Consider the following 22340-nt stretch of genomic DNA (forward strand, 5'->3'; position numbering starts at 1 on the left):
ATGCTTAGTGAAAAGTCAAAACAGACGAATTTCAGGTTCAGCAGCTGAAATCAACCTCCATAACCATGATCATCATTACCAAGATAAATAACAGAAATAAAGTCTTTAAACAGAGTTAGATTACTAACTAACAATTCAGAATGGTTGCCTGGCTTCAAGTAGGTTTTTAATTGATCTACCTTGATGGATCACCAAAGAATACTATAGGCTTCTGTAAAACAAAAGAATATGTGGAGCAAGTCTTTGTGGACTTTCCAAGTAGAAGAAGGAGTACACAAAGTCAATATTTGTGAGATTTCTCAAACAGTACTTCAATAATGTCTCAGTTTAAAACTCCTTGAAGAGTTCATCTGTCTGTCTAGAGACGTTATCAGACAGTTTGCAGCTACTACTGAGCTGAAACCTGGCTAAGCAATCTCAGTTACAAAATTTTCACCAGAAAAACTGAAGACCAAATTTAGCAAAATAATGTTGGTGCTCTACTCAAAATTAACTTCAGCTCTAAAGAGCAGAGGTAAATCTTTCCCTTATTAAAACCCTATCAATCCATTGTGTTTGGCTGGTATTATGGCTGCACGGCTGCCCTGTCAGAACAAGCTGCTAATACAGAGCACTAACCAAGGTCATCAATATACAGCACTTTCCCTGCATACCCCACATCCCCTCAAAAACAAACCCAAAAAACAATACATAAGCAGCCCCAAATCCTGCAACAACAACAAAAAACCTTAACAGTAAAAAAAAACCCCTCACCACCACAAAACAAAACAAATATCCCCCCCCCCCCCCCCCCCCCAATTTTAAAAACAAAGGAAAAAAGAAGTAGAAAAAAAAAATGTTTCAGTGAGTTGGGTAAGTTTCCACGAGAGTGCTGCAGTCAGAGGCACAGCTCCTGGCTTTGAGAATGCTGGAACTAATGCCTAATTTCTTGCGAACTGCATTTTGGGGTAAAGCACAATATCCAGAGAAGCTTTTCCATGGCTGAGTCTCTCGGGGTTTCTCTTGCCCCCTGCCCATCCTTTTGATGACTTTTTGTTGCTTCTGTTAAGGACTCGTGCTGCAACGCTGCCTTCAGCTAGGAGACTTTCTGGGAGTAATTTCTGGCTCTCTTTTCTCTGCACAAGAACATATAATTTTCATGAAACTTGCTGGAATTTCATTATCTGTAAGACCACTCCCTTTGCACCAGATCTGCTTGGCACTGATTAAAATATGAAGAGTTTTAAGGGAAAAGACAGAAGAACAGACTGATGCACAAGCACACTCACATGCACAGTCCATCTCTGTAGAGAAGAATAGGCTGAAAGGGACACACTTGTCCTCCTGCACTACAGTATTGAGTGTTATTCAGAACAAGTACAGTGCTCTTGAACAACTTGATATGGCACAACTAAAGTGGCCCTCACTCATACCCAATATCCATCCGTATTCACAAGCTCTCTGGACTCTCTGTCAATTTTTTCATCTTTGCTCTTTGTCACCTCTGGAAAGCTAAGGCTGGTTCTGGACATTGAAGAAGACTGGAGTCACTAAGAAGACAACTGTGTTTCCGCAGATTACAGGCTTTGACCTAGTCTTGCAGTGATGTGGTAACCATTTTTCTTACTGCGTTAAGCTGTCACAGCCTCTTTCAAACCCTGGAAAACAGCCAGACCTATCGCATCCTCCTGGAGATTAGCTAGTTTCCAAAGATTTAATGACTATTCAGGGAATTTTTAAGAGGATAAAATTACACAATTGTATACTGCACTGCATTCTAGAGAACTCCAAGCCAGATTTCAGTTATTTTTAAAGAAAACAAGCCATTTTTGAACTACGGAAGCTCCACTTCTTCCAAGCAATTAAGCAAGTAATTATATTGGACTCCAATAACCTAAAATCAGCCAAGGCATTTGAAAAACAAAATGGTTAAAGGAAAACAACCTTTGCCTGAAATCTCATATGCCAGCAATTGAGCCTAAATCCTGCTCTATAAATCTCAGAGGAGAAGTGCTGACTTAGTGACATACTGGCTGCTGTAAAATGAAGTATAAACAACTATTTACTTTCATTTCATGCAAAATTTATCATCACTACAAAAGCGCAGAAGAAAATATGGCACTAACAGCCAGGTCTGATTTTATCAAGGCAAGGGAAACCATTGCAATTTGAAGACTTTTGAGGAGGAAAAGCCTTTAATTTTCCTAATCTAGTCTCAGTTTCTGCAGCATTATCCTGTTCTTTTAGCATTTCTTTAATGGAAAGACTGGAGAAGTTTAGCAATAATTAATTATTTATGTATTAATTAATCATATAGTTTAGTTTGCTCGTCTTTTTAGAGGGATACCTCCTTCCTTCTTAATAACTTTGTCTGCTGTAGAGCTGCTTCACACAGCATGTTGAGGCTTGAGAAGTCACAGATCTTTGGTCTTGGAAATGCTCACAGTATAGCTGTGAGTTATATTAAACTAAAAAGACCAAGTCAGTTGCTAAGGTCTCCAAAAGGTTCAGATCAGCCCATGATGTCTGTTCCACTTTGATGCTGTCTGCAACTAAGACCCAACTACTGCAGGGTTAATCACTGTCTTCATTTGTGTAGTGTAAAGTGTGATCTTACTGGCTCTTCATCTGCAATCAAAATTTACAGTACAGAAGAATTCAGAATTACAGGTCTGCTTCTACAATTTCCCATATCTGTTATGCTGTCTTGGAGCTACCACAACAATCTGCTAACTGATAACCCCACTAGTGACCATGACAATCCACAGAGTTGCAATTTGGTAAATTATATTCCACTGTTAGAAGGCAAAACCCACAAGTGCTCTCCATTTTCCAGTATCACTTTCTTTCCTATATCTGGATGAGATGAATCTTTTAGCCACAAATGAAAAATGGTTTGGTTTTGTTATTTTTCTTTTTTTCTTTCTTCCCCCTCCCCCTCACTGGAACCACATATCTACGTGGCAAGGCAGACAATAGCCAATTAAATAGGAATGATTATGCTATTGTGTTCAACTGCTTTATTATTTATAGCCTTTCCAAAGAACCTAGCCAAATTTGTGGAGGTCTCCCAAAAAAGCAGAAAGTATTCAGACTATGGGCCTGGTTCATGAAAGCATCATAGTGCTCTCTGTGTGAAGTTAGAAAGTGTTGAGTGAAGGCAACCTTCACTCTTCTCTTGCACAGTTATATAATGATGAAATTTCATGATGGAATTGCACGATACAATATATGGTGCAATCAAGTAATGAAAGGTTCTCATGAAATGAAAAACACAAAGAGGAAGAGATAGGTTGCTATGGGAACCATCCATCTGAATTCCCTCACTTCTGTGTAACTAAAATCTCAAATTTTATGTTCCATTAATGTAGAGTTCTTAGATTTTTACATTTAATAATGAACATAAACTAGTATGCTGGTATTAATGTACTTTAATTGCATGTTTAGGAGAATAAGATAAAACATTATTATACTTACTGTTATCTAACAAGAACCAGAAGAAAAAAAAAAAAAGAAAAATGTATACCAGTAGCACAGAAAAATGGAACAATTCTTACCTCCTTTGTATAAATCATAAAATGCTTTTGTGGTTTGTAGTCTTTTTGAAGTAAGCTACAGGACTTATATAATAGCTGAGGTGCTATAACCACAGGTTAACCTTTTTGTTACTATTTTATTTTCACCGAAGTTTCAAAGAAAAAAAAAATTCCATTGTCTGGTCCTGTGTGTCTATCTTCACATGAGTACACAGAAGTGTCCATGACAATACACCAAACCTTCTGCTTGGATCTGTCTCTCATTTTTTTGCATGCCAAGTGATTATTCTCCTCTTCTTCAAGTACCTTCTCTCATCATACCTCTTGTGAGACCAAACAATGCTGACACCCTTTGCCAGCAACATCTGCTTCTCTTTGCTTAACCATCGGCCAGTGTGTTATCACAGAAACATAGAATCAACCAAGCTGGAAGAGACCTGCAAGATCGTCCAGTCCAACCTATCACCCAGCCCTGTCCAATCCACTAGACCATGGCACTAAGTGCCTCATTCAGTCTTTTTTTGAATACTTCCAGGGCTGGTGACTCCACCACCTCCCTGGGCAGCCCATTCCAATGGCAAATCACTCTCTCTGTGAAGAACTTCTTCCTAACATCCAGCTCATACCTGCCCTGGCACAACTTGAGACTGTGTCCCCTCATTCTGTTGCTGGTTGCCTGGGAGAAGAGACCGACCCCCACCTGGCTATGAATGTTTAGACGTGTGTGCTGTGAGCTCATCAGGACAGGCGGGTTCTACCTGCTTACAGTCTGCTCTCATCCACTCATGCTCCTGCCATGTGCCGAGGCACAGCTACAGTATTTTGCAGTACTTGTACAGAACTAAATGAGTATGTGTGGTTTTTTTTTGAAAGGGCAGCAGGGTGATAGGAGTTTTGCTTTTTGCTGGGCATGGGGGAGCTTGGAAGGACGATGCACAATCCTCTGGAGGTGCAGTCTGTTTGCTCTGACTTCGCAGTGTGTGGCGGGCTGCTCAGCCTAACCACATCTCCTGCTGCCTCTTTTGCGTTGGTGTGAGAAAGCACACCTCATTGTCTGCCTGCTGTGCATGTGTTTCTCCTGCAGAGAGACAGCCAGGCTGCAGATGCAGCAGAGGTTTGCCCTCTGAAAGAGACCGAGCGCAGTCCCTTTCTGTAACGGTGAATCTTACCCACTCTCCAGTGCTTTTTAATTTGTTACTGACTTTAATGACACAGGGCAACTTTTGTTTTGTAAGTATGAACACAAGAAGGGTATGTCAAATTCAGAGATCTCACAGCAGCTAATCTAAACCATGTATCTTTCTGGATTTTCTCAGAAAGAAATAAAAATGAACCACATGAAGATTCCAGCATCTAAGCTTTGTACTAAAACCTCAGTTAATGCTTAAATCTAAGCTTGCACCCTCCTATGCTCACAGTTATTTCATGGGATATGTAAAAGACTTCTTGTACCACTGTACAAGAAGACCACTGTACTTTTAAAGAGGTTCTTTTGGTTTGGTTTGGTTTGGTTTAGAGTTTGTTTGTTTTCTTCTTTCTTTTCTAAAAAAAAAAAAAAAAAAAAATCGGAATAATTCCTGAAGCTCTAAATAAGGACATTTCCTCACCCTTCAGGCTTTATTCCCGTCCATCGTCGTGTTGCAAGAGATCTAAAAACCTCACAGATTCCCCCTGGGCAGCTGATGTAGGATTCCTACGCGAACCCTCAATGGAAGGATCGCGTTTCCACGGCCTTGACAGAGGAGACAGGCGGCAGCACCCGCCGAGCCCAGGAATCCACCGGGGGGGGGCAGGGTATCAAGTGACCACGGGCACAGGCCGGCGGCATGAGGCTGCAGCCCATGGGGAGCAGGACCCAGGCTCCCAGTCACAGCAATGCCACACATCCCGGCCATCTGCACCTGTCAGCGCCAGCACCTGCTGCCCCATGGCCCTAGATGGCTGTGCCTGGGGCTGAGGCGCTGATTGGGGACTGCGCTCCCAGCTCAGACCAGTTTGGGGTTGGTTTCCTCTTCTTGTTTTGTTTGTTCGTCACCTGTGGTGCTGTCACACTTCTTGGCTGTCATGTGGTTTCAGGAACACAGCATTCGTGTTTTGCAGCTAATAAAGATATATACATAAGTACATGTGTCTGTGTGTGTATATACATACATATATATATGTATGTATGTATATACACACACATATGTATTTCTATACATGTGTGCACACCCTGGACTAGACCAGTGCTCAGTGACTCTTTAATCAAACCTGGAGAGACTTATTTAGAAGTCTTCACAGAGAAATCATGACCAGCCTCTGCTTGCTATGATGCAATGTAATACCATCTTAATATTGCTGGTATGTTGGATTAGGGGAGATTAAAAAAAAAAAAGGATGTGCTTTCCCAGACAAGATTGGCATTTTCTAACGAATTCATGTGTGAGATTAACTGAAGGTGTTAAGATTAGTGACATAAATGCAGTGCTGACCTAGTTGTGATTACAGCTTCTGATAAAATCACCTTTCTACAGATATCTGACTTTTAAAAAGAAAGAAAAAAAATAAAATCAAGCTTGGGCAAACAAAATCTCTTATAAATATTAGTTGAAATTTACTGTCAATTTAATTCTTTACAACCAAAGACTCTGTTAAGATGAAACTTCTGTGCAGCTGTTTTTTAAACCTGTACATTGAAAAGGCAAATAACTGCTCTGTTGTCCCTGAAGACTTTTCAGGGACTGTCTGCTAGTGCTTCAGGCACAAAATTAGCAGATTATTTGCTTAGAACAGAGGTATCCTCAGGATATTTGCAGTTTTAGGGATGGAATAGTTATCACTGCTCTTTGAGTACCCCAGTGATGATGATCTCTTACTAATGATTCAAAGGCCTGTCACAGGCACTGATTTTGAGTAATGGAAATGCAGAAGATGTAGGTTGGTAAGGGCAGAAAACTTCTTCCTGACGCTCTTTATATATGCTGCCCTACCCACAAATGAGTGCCTTCTGCAGAACAAAGGCTATCTCCACAGCCTAGTGGCAAATACCTTGTCTTCCACCTTCTTCCCTGGAAGATGGACTTAGAGCAAATAAACTTCCACTGTTTCCAAAGGCTCAGTGTCTATGGAGTGACTCCATGAAGACAAAACTTCTATATTCTGGCCACTTCCACTGCTTCATTGCCAGGAGCACTGATAGTCTGCAAGCTGACTCAGTCTAACAAGGGTGCAAATATGGCTATGGCCTTAAGACAGAGTAGATGCATGTCTGGCTCATCTTTCACCCCATAGCCACAGCATAGTGTCAGTCTATTGTATTCTCTACTATATTTTCCAAAACCATTGAAGTGTGTGATGGACTTAAACGGCCAGGGCTTGTCTACGCTTTATTGAGCGTATTTAACACAGAAGATACTGGTGAGACAGTGTATTTGATTAGAACTAGGTTTTGCTGCCAGACGCACAAAGTACATGAATGGAAAAATAAACTTCGCAGTATTTCAGCAGAATCATCTCAGCTTCTTTAGGCAATATGAGGCCACTTAAAAATAAACACTGTTATCATCAACAGGTTGTTATTTCCCTCCTCCTATTTTATGTTCGTCTATCTATAATCCTTCTTCACTGACTCCAGTTCTTTCCAGATGGAGCACGGCCCTCAGCATTTTCACTTGTGTCTAATTTAGTCAGGCATATGTACAAATACAAGGCTGAAGTCAGATCTCCTTTACACTAGTGCAAATCTGTAGCTGGATTTGGAACAGCTGTAAAGACACTGGTTGAGTTATTCTAAATGTACAGTGGTGTTACCAGGCCAGTTACATCAGTGTTACTATCTCTTCAAACACACAGTATTTTAAATATGCAGGGCTTATTATAAATGACTGCGGAAACAATTAACTATTTCAAAGGCAGCTGGTGTTTTTCCATTATATAAATGGAGACCTTTAATACTAAATACCATATTCAAAATATTTCATATCTATGGCACAGAGAGCAACATATATAGTTTGCAGAATCTCTTGTCAGAAAAACATATTACAGAAAAAATGTCATCTGACAGGAACTATGCTTTGCATGTATTTTAAGTGTTATCTATGCTCTAAAAGATCCCAAAGAGATTCTGAAATTATATCTTTAAGGACTGTTGAAGGCATCATAAAAATGCATCCATCCTAGGGCTGAATATATCATCAACTTGTATCGCCATGTTAGTCAATGAAGTTTTCAGGAGCAGAGATAATATGTACCTCAGTAAAATAAAACTGTAAGATACAGCACAGGTTACTTGGAATGGAATTTTATCTAGACCACGGGGCAAACACCTTCATCCTTAAACATAGAGCCAGGGGATCTCTCATGACCACAGTATTTTGTTTTTCCATTTCATCTGAAGCACCGGCAGCGCTGAAGTGGTGCAGTACTGACTCAGCAGTGAAAATGCCACCCACTGAGACAGGAACACCACTTCCTTCAGCACCTGGGTTTTCTTTGGAGGTCTCTTATAAAAATCTTGAATATATCGGTGTTCTGAACAGATTTTTTTTTTCCTATCAGAATTTGAACATTTAATTTTACAACAGATCAAATTACAGGACATTACAAAAAAAAAAAAACAAAACAAAAAAAAACAAACAAAAAAAAAAAACAACCCAGTACCAGTAACATAAAGATGAGTGAATGTTGCTGAATAGCATTTCTTTTTAAAGGAAAAAAGAACATTCTCTTTTATTTTTGTAGTGCTGTAATTGTTTTGTCCATTGGTAAAAATGCCCAAATCAATATATATATTTTTTAAATGGTGAATTATAATAGAGGTTAGATCTTCTTTGCAGGACAGAGGCCTTAAATAGCAACAAAGCAATAACCATCAACTCCCTGTTCTGCTGATAGAGACAAGTTTTCACCAAGGGGAATGAGAAGGAAGTCTCTCCACTAAGTTTAGGATGAGCAAGCACTATTTGAGATGAAAAATTGGCCTGTGATTTTAACCATGGAAACAGATGACTCAAATGATTCAGACTTTCATATTTAAGATGGCTTTTAAAAATATTGTTTTTTTGCTGCTAGATCAACAATTTACATAAGTTCTGTTATTTGCCAGAAACATTTGTGGAAATGTTATCTATCTTTAAACAGCTGCTAAAATGACTATGATATGCATTTGTCTGCTTCACAAAGTGTCATCTACTAGGAACACAGAACAGAGTTTTGTTTGCCCATGGAAAATCCTACAGGAGTGGTTAAGATTCAGACCGAAACTTTGCAAGTTGAAAATTGCTACTAACTAAACCTAGCCAAAAGAAAGGAGTGAGAGGGTATAGTCAGGAGTTGTATGGGGGAGATGGATGAAGCTCCATAACTGCATGATAATCCTAGAAAACTGGTCCTGCAAGCAATTGTTTTTTTTTTTTTTCTGAAGTGTGACTTCTTCAAACTTCATACTGCTCCTGTCACTCTGTCTTTCTCTTGGAAGGCGCAGAGCACTTCTCCCAAAAAGACAGGACCAGATATGACAGAACTAAAAAACAGTAGTTAGATTTTGAAAAGATTTTGGAGAATTTAGGAGGCCTTCCAGGCAAGGTAATTCTAAAATTCCAGTACTGCAAATTGTGTCATCATGGATACAAAAGATTGACTTCTTTATATACAATGATGCAAGGGTTAAGTTGCTACTATACACCCCAAGAAGCTGTAGTTTAACTCCCACTTCTGTTATTAGCTTCCTGCATGGGCTTTGTTAATTCAGTTTTTCCATAGTTTTCCCTCTACAGAAGGTTGAATGATGGCAATTACCAGACTAATTGAGGTGCTTTAAGAAGGAAAAATCCAAGCAAACTGTAATGCACTCAGGAAGAGAGATCTTCACACCTGCAAAAAACTGGCATAGAGGCTGCCCTCTGTATCCAAGTTAAATTAACAACATAATGATTAGTTTTAGTACTCTCCTTGGGAAGGAAGAAAGCTTGATAAACAGCAGCTACTAGTTCTTATCACTGCTTCAGAAAGCAGAAGTGGCAAAGGCAGGCTCAAGATGTAGTCAGGAAAAGAAATTGTGAGAACTGAGGACAGAGTTTAGGAAGACATTAGAAAATTCATGTTTGAGAAAGTAAAATAGAAGAGAAAAAAAACTTTATTCAGAAACTAAGCGCTATTGGTGAAAATTTCATCGTCCTCCAGAAGGAACTAAAACATGCTTTAAATGTTAGGGTTTTTCATTGTAAAACTGGCTTTCTTTTTTTGGACAAAATTATAGTTTTGTAAGGAAGAATTGGTATATTGGCCTGCCACAGCCCCACAGTCTGAAATCTTCAAACCTCTAATGATATGGTATTCCCGTATGGAGAATTCTGTGGGCTACAAAAGAGTTTCTGCCTGGGTCTCCCAATTCTTCAGGAGAGCTGGACAAACACAGCAATATTTCAGCCTATTTAATTTCTTCCAAGATTTCATGGAGGTGGGAATGAAGGACATGGGGAACGTGTGCATGGCCTGTATCGTCTCACTTGGCGAAGGCTTAGCTGTGGGTTTTGACCAGTTTTGGTGGCTCTCTCCGGTGTTATAAATCATGGTGCAGACCAGCCTGCTCCGCTCTGCCATCCGGCATTACTCACCTCATACCAGAGCTGCGGAGGTGGAGTGAACAACGGGTGGTCATGCATTCCCTTCCTCTGACTCTGCTGCGAAGGTGGTAACCTCCAATGGAGGAAAGGCAAAAAATAGCTTGGGAGTACTCACATCTCCAGATACCACAGCTGTTTCCTCAGACAGCCCCTGTCAGAGTCTCACAGAGCCATGTTACTTATCAGAAAGGCAACTTTTCTAACTGGGCATCCCAAATTCTGAAGGACTGTGTTTGTTCTAAAGAACTGTCCCCCTTTGTGATTCATCACTACCTAGAGTTTTGCAACATGGACTAAGGTAGTGTTCTGTGGACTGTGTTCCTGAGGAAACATGAAACCTTGTGCTAGTTTGAAGCTAGCTAGAATGTTTTGGTGAGAAGGACTAGATTACAGGCTATGAAAGGGAAACAATGGTGATGTCTACTTCGCTTATAGGCTTGCTGAGATGTATAAGAACAAGAAATAAAAACATAGATAACCACTCTCATTTCTGCTGGGGAACTGGCTGAGCTGTATCTTTCTCTAGCCTCTCTGACTAATCCACTTTGCTTCCTAACCCCCCTGGCTGAACCTCCATTCTTCCTTGGGACTGGGGTAAGGTTGAGAGGGGCAGGAAGACGGTGAAGGGTTGGTTGAGAACCCCTCCTGGGGACTCAGGTTTCTGGGAGGGCTGTTGTGTTTCTGTATTACCTTTTTACCTTGTATATTTCTGTATATAACTGTATATACTGTAAATATCTGCTTGTATATTGTGCTAAGCTGTAAATAATAAGCTTCATTCAATTTCCATAGCTGGCTGAGTCTAGTCTGGGTGATTTCCAAAAGTGTGGGGTGGAGAACACCCAAACCATCACAAACCTTTATGGATTTCTGGCTATCTGAGAAAAATGTTCCAAAGTCAGTAACATGCAGACTCTTTTTTGTTTCTAACACGCTCAGTTTATGTCCAAGGAAGAACCATACTGGATCTCTAGCTGACAAGCTGAAATCCATGGGTGCACAAGCACCAAAACCTTGCCATTCCGGAGGCCTGGACAAATTACAGATGAGAGATGAAACAATGGCATTTCTTATTGACATTACTGTGTTTTCCCAAACCAAACTCATTTACTTCTTCCATTATCTTGGCCATCTTCTAAGTCTTTTTTCAGCCATTGGCCTGCTGTAATAGTAGCAAAGCTCTTCTTAAGCTTTGCAGAGTATTTAAAATGAAGTAGAAAAATCTACAGGGAATGTAAAGAGTATTACACAAAATAATGAAAGAATTCAGCTCTACAAAAATCAGAAGCTAAGTGTGTCAAAGAAATTGAGGCCTGCAACAAGACTGAAGATGAGATTATCTCAAAATCTAGGTGGCTTTGCCTCTTATAATTGGTGTATTAAAACTAAAGATCTGGCAAAGAGATTGTGACTGATTTCAGTGCACTTAGGCTGCTGCACAGCACCTAGTGTAGCAGAAAGGACCAGCGATGTCCTAGACATGAAAGATTTCAGTGAAAATCAGTATTGCTGCAAGGTCCTTTCCATGAAGGGGTCAGTGGGCATACAAGGAGTGAGTGTATGTAAGAATTTCTCCAGTTCAGAAGTGCACTGTTTCATTCTAATACGTGCAAAGAAATTCACAGTCCTAAGGTTTGCCTGAAGTTTTGCAACAAGGTAAAACTTTCCAACAAAGTGCAGCAAAGCTCACTTACACTGATTCCAAATTTTGGCAGGATTCCTGTTTCTGCCTGGAGTATGCTAGATCACAAGACCCCAGAATAAAATAGCAATAGCAGGAATGGATGAGTACTTCTTTTATTCCTGTCACTCAACTGGTCATGGAGATCAGTAGGAAGCAGACTTAACTGCAGAATGTTTAGTCAGCTCTTTTGCTCCATCACTCTCCATGAAGGAGGAGGTGGAATTAAGAACATTTCTCTCAAGAAAAAGGCTGTATAGAAGGAGTAGGAGGATTTCTCAGACGCCCTAATGGGAAGGGAATGAAAAATTTAATCTGTGGGAGAGACAAGAGAGGTTTCTATAACCCTTGGGGATCCAGTGTTTCACCTCAAGTCCAAGCCCAGAAGCATATTCTGTCCAGGCTACAGCTGTAAATCCTCCATGGGCATTACTCTAAGTCAAGTTTAGTCCTACTAAACAAAGTCCTTACTACTGACACAGATGAAGTCAGAATTGTCAAATATATCCTAACAGTTTAAGGGTACTGATAGTGAAGCCACATAGGCAGAAGCCCTTTTCCCTGCCAGCATTTGGAAGTTGTAAATGAAGACATAGCTGATGCAAAGAAATGACAGCACACCTCTACAACCATCTTTTGGGAGACAAGCATATTTTAAAGTGTTAAGGTAGGAAAATGGTCCACAAGGAGTAGTCTCCCTTGGCCACATTGCTTTTGAGTTTACACTCAAACCATAAAGAGTGAATTATACCCTGCTGCAATTCCCTTGCTGCCTTATCACAGGAAAGGGCTGTGGAATAGGTCCAATAAAGCATCTAGGGACATAGAAAGCTCGATTTGGCAATACTTCCTATTTAGACACCTGACCTCCTGAGTGGAAATCACCACCTATGCAGGGTGGTGGAAGAATTTGCTGCTACAGAACAAGATCCAAACCTAGCAGTATGTGATGAAATTGTGAATGACCCAGACCAAGTGAAAGGGTTTTTGGAAATCCCATCCTTTATCAGAAGGTCCGTGGCTTATCCAGGGCTGCAGAGACACTCAGCTTCCCATGCTCTACGAAGTTACAGCTCGGTTAAACCTTTGCACTTCCCTGTAATACTTTGGTTTTGTGCATTACCAAATGCAACTTTTGTTGGGTCAGAGAAGCAAATGGCAGAGCTTTGTGGCTTGTTACAGCATTTTTGTGAGGGAAGAGTGATGAAATCTGATTTCTGCTCCCAAGATTGTGTTTGCATTTAATGCCGAATAGTATCTCAACAAAAACATAGAAAAGATAATTTAAGAAAGGAGCTAAATTGAAATCTCTGTCCCTTTATTAACACAAACCCCCCCGAAATATTTTCTGAATCTCTTTTTTTGAAACCTTTGGTCCCATACTCGTTCATTTCATCAAGAATTTCTTGCCAGGGACGTTTTGTTCATGGAGAAATGAGAGCTCCTGGAACTTTTGGGATTAAAATGAGAAAGGATTCTCCATTATAGCCCAGATTAGGTTAATACTTAACAAGCAGATTGCAGCCCCCTGGGAATCTTCAAGATCAAACAGTTAAGATCGCTCACAAAGTATGTGCCTCTGGATTAGGCTTTTGGACAGATCACTCCACTTGCATTATCTTAAAGTTTATGTTTAGTCACTTCTGTGAAACACTTTCAGATATAGGGTGGAAAGTACTGAGAACAATGATGAATTTTTATTCATGAGTTAAACACTGCATGTGGGTTGTGAGAAAATTTACATTTGAGAAGGCAAGCTTCTTTTCACATAGGTTACAAAAATACAGTTTAAATGCTAAGGCACACACTGGTAACTGCTGGAGATGAAAGTGTAAAGCTTCCATTTTACTGATAGATGTTTCAACATGCTAGAAGTTTGTAATAACCAAGCCTTGGATTATAACAACGCAAGGAAAAATTATGTGTTTTTATGTTGTTGCTGTTATAGCCATGATTCTATTGTAGCAAGCTAAATATACTTTAAACACCATACACTCCATTAGGAACTGCTTTCTTGTCAAGATTTTGATCTCCTTTGAATCAATCTATAGCAGCTGTGTGTTGTTTAAAGTACTCTTATTGACTCTTCTATAATTTGCTTTCTTTGAACAGCCTGTGTGCTGTAACATTTGATCAAAGACATAAACGTATACTTTAACAACCCCAAGTAAAGTGCATGCACATTTTTATAACTCTGCATGGCAAAATGTAATTATAGTTGTCTATAGATCACACAGGATGATACAAATAAATGGGTCTGGGATTCTTTTTAATGCAAGCCCATCCAATACATCACAGATTTTTCCCCTTAACAGCACTGTCTATCATGAAAAAAATATTAATGAACTGTTTAGAACACAGATGATGCAACTTCTTTTAACAGATTATTTTACTCTTCCATTAACTAGTAAAAGCCTTCGTAGGAACATTAAGTAAGGAAAACACAACAATTTGAAGTTGTGCATTTATAAATTACCACATAAAGAAAATGTTGATTGAACCTCTGTTTTAAAGGCCCCTTTTTTGTTTGTGTTGTTTTAAATTCAAAGAACAATGGCAATTTAAGATTTATCTACATCCAACAGTTCTGGACTATGGACATTAATTCACATCTGACCACCAGACTTGTGATTATTAAAAATGTAGAACAATAAAGCATATGTGTTTGAGATTTTATAGCCCTGCAAGCTTGGTGACATACATTAATTTCAGCTGTCTGCTGCATAAACAAACACGCAGAGGCCTCCCTGAATTCAGGTTAAATGGAGTCTAATCAATATGAACTACATAATACATAAAGGATGGATGCAAATTTTATAGTACACAAATAAATAATTAATTTATACCTTCTTACTGTAACAGGGAAGAAAACTCAGCATATTTTGAAGTTTAACATAACTTTTTTCCAGCACTATGAAAACTCTATAAAGGAGTCTTGAGAACAGATAGTGCTATGCATGTGCAGCCCAGGGAAGGAGAGGTATGGAGGTATTTTGCTCATGCGAAATAGAAGGGTATGTTGCTCTGACTTGAACAGAGCATTTAAAATCCCAACTCCCTAGCAGATGAAGTAGGCAAAAAGCCAGGATGAGACTTACTTTCAGTACCCCCGTTTACTCTGATGATGGATGCTCCTTTTGCCTCTGCTATTCAGGGAAGAGGATTCACTTAGTGTCATGCTCTGTTTTGTGAAAAGGAAGTGGATGTTTTTTTAACCTCTCTATGCAGATATGGCACATTTGGGGACATGGTTTAGCACACATGATGGTGTTGGGTTGAAGGTTGGACTTGATGATTTTACAGTCTTTTTCAACCTTAATGGTTCTACTTTATGATTCTACAGATGCTACTCATGGTATGAACTATTTAGATCCAAATTCTGCCACTTTTACTGACACTGGAACTGCTTCAGGAATAAAGCCAAGATTCTGCACCTATTTGCAGGAGCATTCAAATTTGTTCTTGTAAACTGTTTCACAGCTTGAAACAAGACTTCCACAAATCTTTGGAGAAGACCTATTCTAGTAATGCTTACCACAAAGGATGACAAAACCTGTAGAAATTGGTGTCTCTGCAAGGAACTGTATGTAACTAGTCAGTTTTGAAGCTAGTCAGAAGTCTACCACTGACCTTTAAATCAGGGGAGCTAATTAAACCTGAATGGTGGGGTTTACATATCCCATTTTTTTGGCTTTTGATAGCATAGGGCTCTCTTTTTATCTGTGAGTAGGGGCTAAGGGTCCACATCAGGAAACACTTACACACTAAAACCACTTTGCTCACTGCATATGAAAAACTGTGCATCACTTGATGATTTTGCTGGAAACTCAGTACTGCCTGATCAACACTGGCTTGACAAAGAGCAGCTGACCGCTTATGGGAGCTGAATGAAACAAAAAACTCTTAGGGTGAAAGAGCAGAAGTAAGGTTAGTCATGTACAGTAAAGACAGTTGTAAGAGAACAGGGTTTGTTTTCACTTGTGATTATTACTGATGTGTAAGAATTCAGGTAAATAACCACATTTTGTGTTTACCTTGCAAAGCAGGGATGTTTCAGTGATGAAGATGAAAAATGGGTTTGCTCACAAAAGCCTTTGTGTCTGGAATATAGTTGTAAGTAGTTCACTATCTAGGTTGAAAATGGTAATGCAGGGTAGTGTGTCCTATTTTTCCGTGCTTGCAGTGAAGATACAATATGGGAATTCAGCCTTGGTAATTACTAATACACCACACAGACACAATTACACCCTGTGTACTGCATAAAGGAATCACTTGTGGTCTGCCTCCGTTACAAAGAGCAGTAGGGGGCCAACATGCAAGAAGCCAAAATGCTTTACAAGGAGGAAGGAGACCAGAAGAGTCGATGTACCCAAATACAAGGACCTTGATTCTTTTTGGAGTGATTTAAGTCCCTTTCCATCAATTATCGTCCTTTGTCTCCAGAGTCTTATCACAAGCAGCATTACAGGAACTGAACAAAACAATACTCAGGCTCAAATAACCCTGTGAACTGTGCTGACATTTCCACACCCTGTTGCTGTGTTTGACCAGGTTACTCAGATTTAAAAAAAATAAAAAAAATAGAAAAAATCCCCCTACACAGAACAACAACAAACATTCCTGCTTTAAATAGCATGCTCGGCCCTTCCTGGTGTCTTTTCTGTCTAGCAATCCTGATACCTTGTGCTGCAGCAGCAGAATGGTGACGCGGTATAAGAACCTCTGTAGCACAAAACAAGACTGACTTTCTCAAACATGACAGCTTTTCAGCTGAAAAGTTCCTGCTTTGTGGGGTTCTCAATGGGTTTATTTTCAAGTTAATTAGATCCTGCTGCTTGCCATTCTTATCTCCTCTACCCTCTCAGTGAAATTTTAGTTTCAGGTAAATGAAGAATTACAAATAAAAAAAACCCTGTACTTATATATATGCAGATGTGTTCTGCAGCTGAAGTTTGATTTTTCAGTGAAATAAATCATCTGCCTGCTCATTCACTTTTACTGCTCAGAGCCAGAGTAAAATTTTTCGCTTCCTTACTGTTCTGTGAAGCTTTCAGGGCACAATTTAAAGTATGAAATCAATGAAAAGCATCTATTTTTTTTTTTTTCCATTCATTCACATTAGATATGTGACATTTCATGGTAATTCTTGACAGAACATTGCGGTCATTGCTCATCTGAAAATAAATTAAAAAACATGTGGAAAGTAAAAAAAAAAAAAAAAACCAACCAAAAAAGACCTTAGGAAAGTCAGCTATTTTTGACAGTAAGTCCGCCTCTGTGTGAAACAAAGCCTTGTCTTTCAGAAAGTATTTACAATCTATGAGGAAAAAAAAAAATATCCTTGGGCTAAAATGTTTATTGGCACCTAGGAGTCTGAAGAGAGCAAGTCAGGCCTGTGGTTTTTTGAGGGCACTTTATCATCTCCTGCATTCTCAAAGGGATCTGTGAATGAATAGAGCTGGATTACTCAGCCTTCTATTCCACGCCTATTCCTCTCCATTTTCCTTGGCAAGACTGAGAGCCAGGCTATTTTTAGTTAGGCGGTTTTCTATTTTTAGACAAGTATCAGTTAGGAGACATTGTTAGGAAAAATTTAAAAAAAGAAAAACACAAAAGGGGGAGGGGATGAGACTTCCCATCTCATATTGTGAAGCAAGCCCTTCAACCTGTAACTCCAGGCATTTCAGCTGCTTCCAATCTTGGAAAAATAAAGAAAATTCAGAGTTCAGGGATTTAAAAATAAACCTACCCTCTGGCAAACAGACCAAAATACAACAAGCTGTTACTATGTGAAACAGTGACTACAAAAACAAAGAACATTCTCCAGTGACTAGATTGGGATAAAACTTTGGAGCTATTAAGTTATAAGAATGTAACACAGACATATAAGATTTTTCCAGGTTCTCAGCCAGATATATCATGTTCTGGAGAAAGAAACAGTGCTCTGTGAAACAGACCTTGCTCTAAGAAATACAGATTTAGGCTCCCACTTTGACAAAGAAAAGAACTAAGAACAGAGTTTGAAACACATACATATTCTGTACATATTTGTTCACCTTTGTCATCATAGTATTTTTACAACTATGCATCCAAAACTTTGCCTAAGTTATTAAATATGTTTTAAATTATTATTAAGATAAAAAGAATATAAGAAAATTAACATGAGGGCATGACCAAAGACGGGAACCGGTCTTCTATAAGTGAAAAAGTTGAGAAGGATCAGAGCTCACTCAAAATATACTCCAAGGTAGTTTTTGCTCTGCCCTGTGCTTCAAAGTAACCAACTTTGCATCCATGTTAGTTTTCCTGGTCCCTATTTTCTTCTTAACAGATATAACAAAACAAGCTACTAGATTAGCTGCTTCATGTTCGTTTGAGATATATTAGGATTAAAAATTATGTTTCATGTTAACCAAATAAATCATAGAGGAAAGAATTTTTTTTTTTTTTTTAACAGAAAGTAAAACAAAACCACTCATTATGCAATATTCCCTTTGCTGCAGTTTTCACACACTGGACTAATATGAACTATATTATTAAAAAAATGTCAACACTTGACCCTTATTTCTTGTTCTAGGCTGAAAAGCATCAAGAGTCTATCACTTACTCGATGCACAGCAACAAGATGCTGTCATTATCAATGAGCACTTAGTAAGCCCGTGGATGAAAAGATAGAGAGTCAAAAATCTCATGTGGATCAATGGAGAAAAAGAATAAATTACTTTCGGACTAATTTGAACAGTCCCACTGACTGGAACAGCAGTCCCATTGAGGGACTACTTAGGACAGAATAGAATTGTCTTCCATAGATTGCCAGCTTTGAAGTTTTTCTTATGGTCTTGTGATAGGTGATATTTACATAAAGCCCAAAAATCCATCGCTTGGAAAAAAAAAAAAAAGTGAAATTAAGATTGATAAAGTTGAGAGATTTTTAGTGTTTTTTGAGAATGGGCAATTTTCCCCTCCACAATTTTTTTTTTTTTTTGGTACTAGTCATGGTTAGGGAAAAGACAGAAAAAAACTCACACAAGTGTATTAGGTTGCAAACACATTTTTCAAAGGCTCAAAATTCAGAAAGTCAGTCCCATTATTTTGTCACACATGAGGTTAGCAATAATGGTTTGGCTCGTATTTACTAAAAATGAAGCAAGAGGTAAACATTTTAAAAGCCTAAATCATCATCCAAAGGGAATTCTTTGGCCAGTCGACCCTGTCCAATCATCTTCTGGCCTGTAGAAACCGGTAGCAGTAGCTGTTTTGTGGGTTTTTTTAACAAACTGGTCTTCAACTATTTACAAAGGAAATCAATAATGCTATCCCCATTTTTCAAATAGGGAAACTGAAGCATTAGGAGGAAATGTGACTTGTCCAAGGTCACACAACAGTATTTGGCAAAGCTAATAATAAAATTGGAGCCTCATGAGTCCTAGTCCAGGGCAGTATCCAATAGACTGTACTGTCTTTAGATCACCCTGAATAACCTTTCTTACATACAGGCTTACTTTCTATAATGTCCCAGATCTTCAGCCCATGGTATCTGAAATAGTTCTCCTGATTTCAAGAGCTGAAGAGCTTGAAGTGTATTTCACATCTTGTTTATATGCAGTACTATGTTATGATGACAATAGGAGAAAATACACTTACTGCGTTAAACAAGATACAACAGTTGCCTTGCATTTCCTAAGAGCACATTTGGAGATTTGTATGGGCTTATTTACTACAAATATACAGATCAGAGTCTTAATTGATCTGAAGAGTCTCTCAGAATCTAATTAACCTCCCAGCTAGTCATTAGCTCTATGACCTTTGGAAATAATTGACAAGAGGAAAGCTTTTTCCTCTTTGTTTCATTCAGAACTTCCACTCCAAGCAACTAACCCTACATGTGCTACAGGGCACACAGCACACCTGTCAGAATTGATGGGGTAATGTGCAATAGGTGCATCCACAAAAAAAGGACTGTGGCATTCTTCTGTACCATTCTTCTCCACCATTCCTTGCAGTCAGGCACAATATACTGCCCACATTGCATGCTGCTTCTGCTGCCTGAGTGCCATCTCCATCAACTCCAGCCCTTCAGTGTACTGAAGCTGTAAAAAGTTTTAAGTACCTCAAGCCTGTACGAGATTTAGTAGTATTTATTTTCTGTTGCTGGGTCATACTAAAAACAATTGAATTTTCAATTCAAGCTCATTCTACAGAACTGTGGAAGTATTTGTTGTTATCTAACATTAGCTATATGTTTGCATTTTTTTTTAGAGTGAAATGCTTTTTAAAGGAGTAATAACACACACACAAGGCAAAATTCTGAATTCCACCAGCCTACAGGACTTGGTATTACCTTGTTTCCTTACATCTTAACATTAAAGTCTGTCATGATGCCTGTGTGTGGTAAAACACAGAGGATGTGCAATCTGTAGAGAGAATTTTGCATGCCCAAGAGCTCACTTCTTGCTCTTGTTTGGAAATGATGCAAGTGGCACTCATCTCTCTTGCTATGTTCACTTCTTTCTCCCTCACTAAATACAGGAGTCCATCGAGGAAGAGAAAAGGCTCTACAAATGGTCAGTCATGGTGAGTTACAAGGGCAATGAAGATGTATGTCTAAGCAAAACAAGTTAAAACTGAAAAAGGCTAGACTGTAATTATCTATGAAAGAGAATATATAATTTGTTAATTATTTAAAAATCTGATATATTATTGAAAAATAGAAATACTTTTGTTCCCCATGGCCAATCAGCCATCCCCAAGATAATTAAACTCTCCTAGACTAGTTCAGTTTAATTCTTGATGAAGCTCTTCAGCACCACTACAAGCAAGAGTTCACTCGATGTGAGTTTCTCTCCAAAGGAGAAGGAGAAAATGATAGAGTGATGTCAAGCATAACAGAAAAATGATGCCTAACAGGCAAACTGAAGGAGCAGCTGGTGAGAAAAGAAACACAAGAGAGTGCAACTGAGTAAAACTCTCATGGACAGGAATACAGAAAAAGAAGTATGTAGCGGAGTGCAAGAGATTAAGGAGGATGAAACTGAGGATGAGTTGAAGATGAGGAGACTCTCAGATGTGGTCAAAAGAGTCCTTGGTATGTTCTTTGATGGCAGTGATTGATGTAACTTATATGGAGAATCATGTCACTGTATCATAATCATCTTATTTTGATACTTGTTCTTACTGTGCCACATCTGAACTAGGGCTGCAAATAATCTAGAGTAGCACCTGTTGTGTAAAAGTGTGTTGAGAGGTGGGTGAAAGGGCACAGTGTGCAAAAAAACCACACAGAGTAAGAGAATGTATAGTGAGAAGCTAAACTGGGATAAGGTTTTACTGAAACAAAATGATGTGACAGTATTACAGGAGTTGACATCTCCCTGTATGTTACAGTCTATGTTGAGGATCCTGAACTCCTTCTAAATGTTAAAACAATAGAGAAAAACAAACAAACAACAACAACAAAAAAAAGAGTAGTTGAAAGCAGAGTAGTTGAAAGCAGATACCAGTAAAGGATGAAGCCAAAGGCAGACTGCAAGACAGATATTTCAGAAAAGCAAAAAGACATTGAGGTCATGGAAGAGTTTCTTGCTAGACAAGAGGCAGCTGCAATGATCAGACAAATGTGTGTGCATGAATGCAGAGCAGCAGTTTTAAGTAATGAACTTTACAGAATTTGGAGAAGATTTGGTGGGTGATTAGCACTGATAACACAGAAATTCAGTTAGCAAAAAGAAAAATGGAGGAAGTCTGTGTTGTTCCTCTTTTTTCTCTAACAGTGATCAGTGGTATGGCAGAGGGGAACTGAGTAGATGGATGTATGTTGGCCAGAAAAATGAAGATATTTTTAATGTAATAAATTTGAAAAGACTGACCTAGTAAGAGAACTAAAGGTAGTGACCACTCAATCAGCAGCGGAATAGAAGCTAGTTGGAGAAAGAGGGGCAATAAGGGCAGCAGGGTCAAAGAAACTGATGGATTGCAGTCTTCAAAAGAGCTGAAAGATGAAGTGGTTAGGGATTGTCGGAGGAATTTTTATGTGCACACAGAGCAAGGATCATTGTATTAGACTCAGTATCTCTGAAAGAGGATCAAAACCAGGACTCTAGAAATTCACTGGAGGTCTGCTGTAGCTGAGACAGTAGCTGATGCTTTGACATGAAAGACGTGATGAGGAAGAAGGGACAGCGAGAAAGAACAGGCAGGAAGTTTCACCTTAAATCAGCAAATGCTTGATGGCTTAGCTGAAGAACCACAGCGGACTTCTGCAATATGTTGGGGTTGTAATTGCAATTGCAACTGCAACCAAGATTTAAAACATTTCCATGTAGTCTCCCCCTGAAATATGTTCTCTGCAATCTAAAGGTGATGTCCTCTTTAGAGTTCTTTGACACTGGGTTCTCATTACTTGTATTAGTGTGGCAGTAAAATATCACTGAAGTAAGTTGTGCTACATCCATTTCTGTTTTACAGAATGATTTGGCATCATTTTAAAGAAATGCAAATTTAAAGAAATGCAAAAAATACATAATGCATGTAATTTTCTGCTGG

The 22340-nt window shown here is 39.0% G+C and overlaps 1 protein-coding gene across 6 annotated transcripts in view; it reads right to left on the reverse strand.

Moving 5' to 3' along the window:
• The window catches only part of MEF2C (myocyte enhancer factor 2C), a 131724-nt gene that overhangs the window by 45174 nt on the left and 64210 nt on the right, over nucleotides 1-22340 (reverse strand). The gene's annotated exons all lie outside the window — the stretch shown is intronic.

The sequence above is a fragment of the Pogoniulus pusillus genome, chromosome Z (assembly GCF_015220805.1).
Source record: "Pogoniulus pusillus isolate bPogPus1 chromosome Z, bPogPus1.pri, whole genome shotgun sequence".
In the NCBI taxonomy this organism is placed as follows: domain Eukaryota; kingdom Metazoa; phylum Chordata; class Aves; order Piciformes; family Lybiidae; genus Pogoniulus; species Pogoniulus pusillus.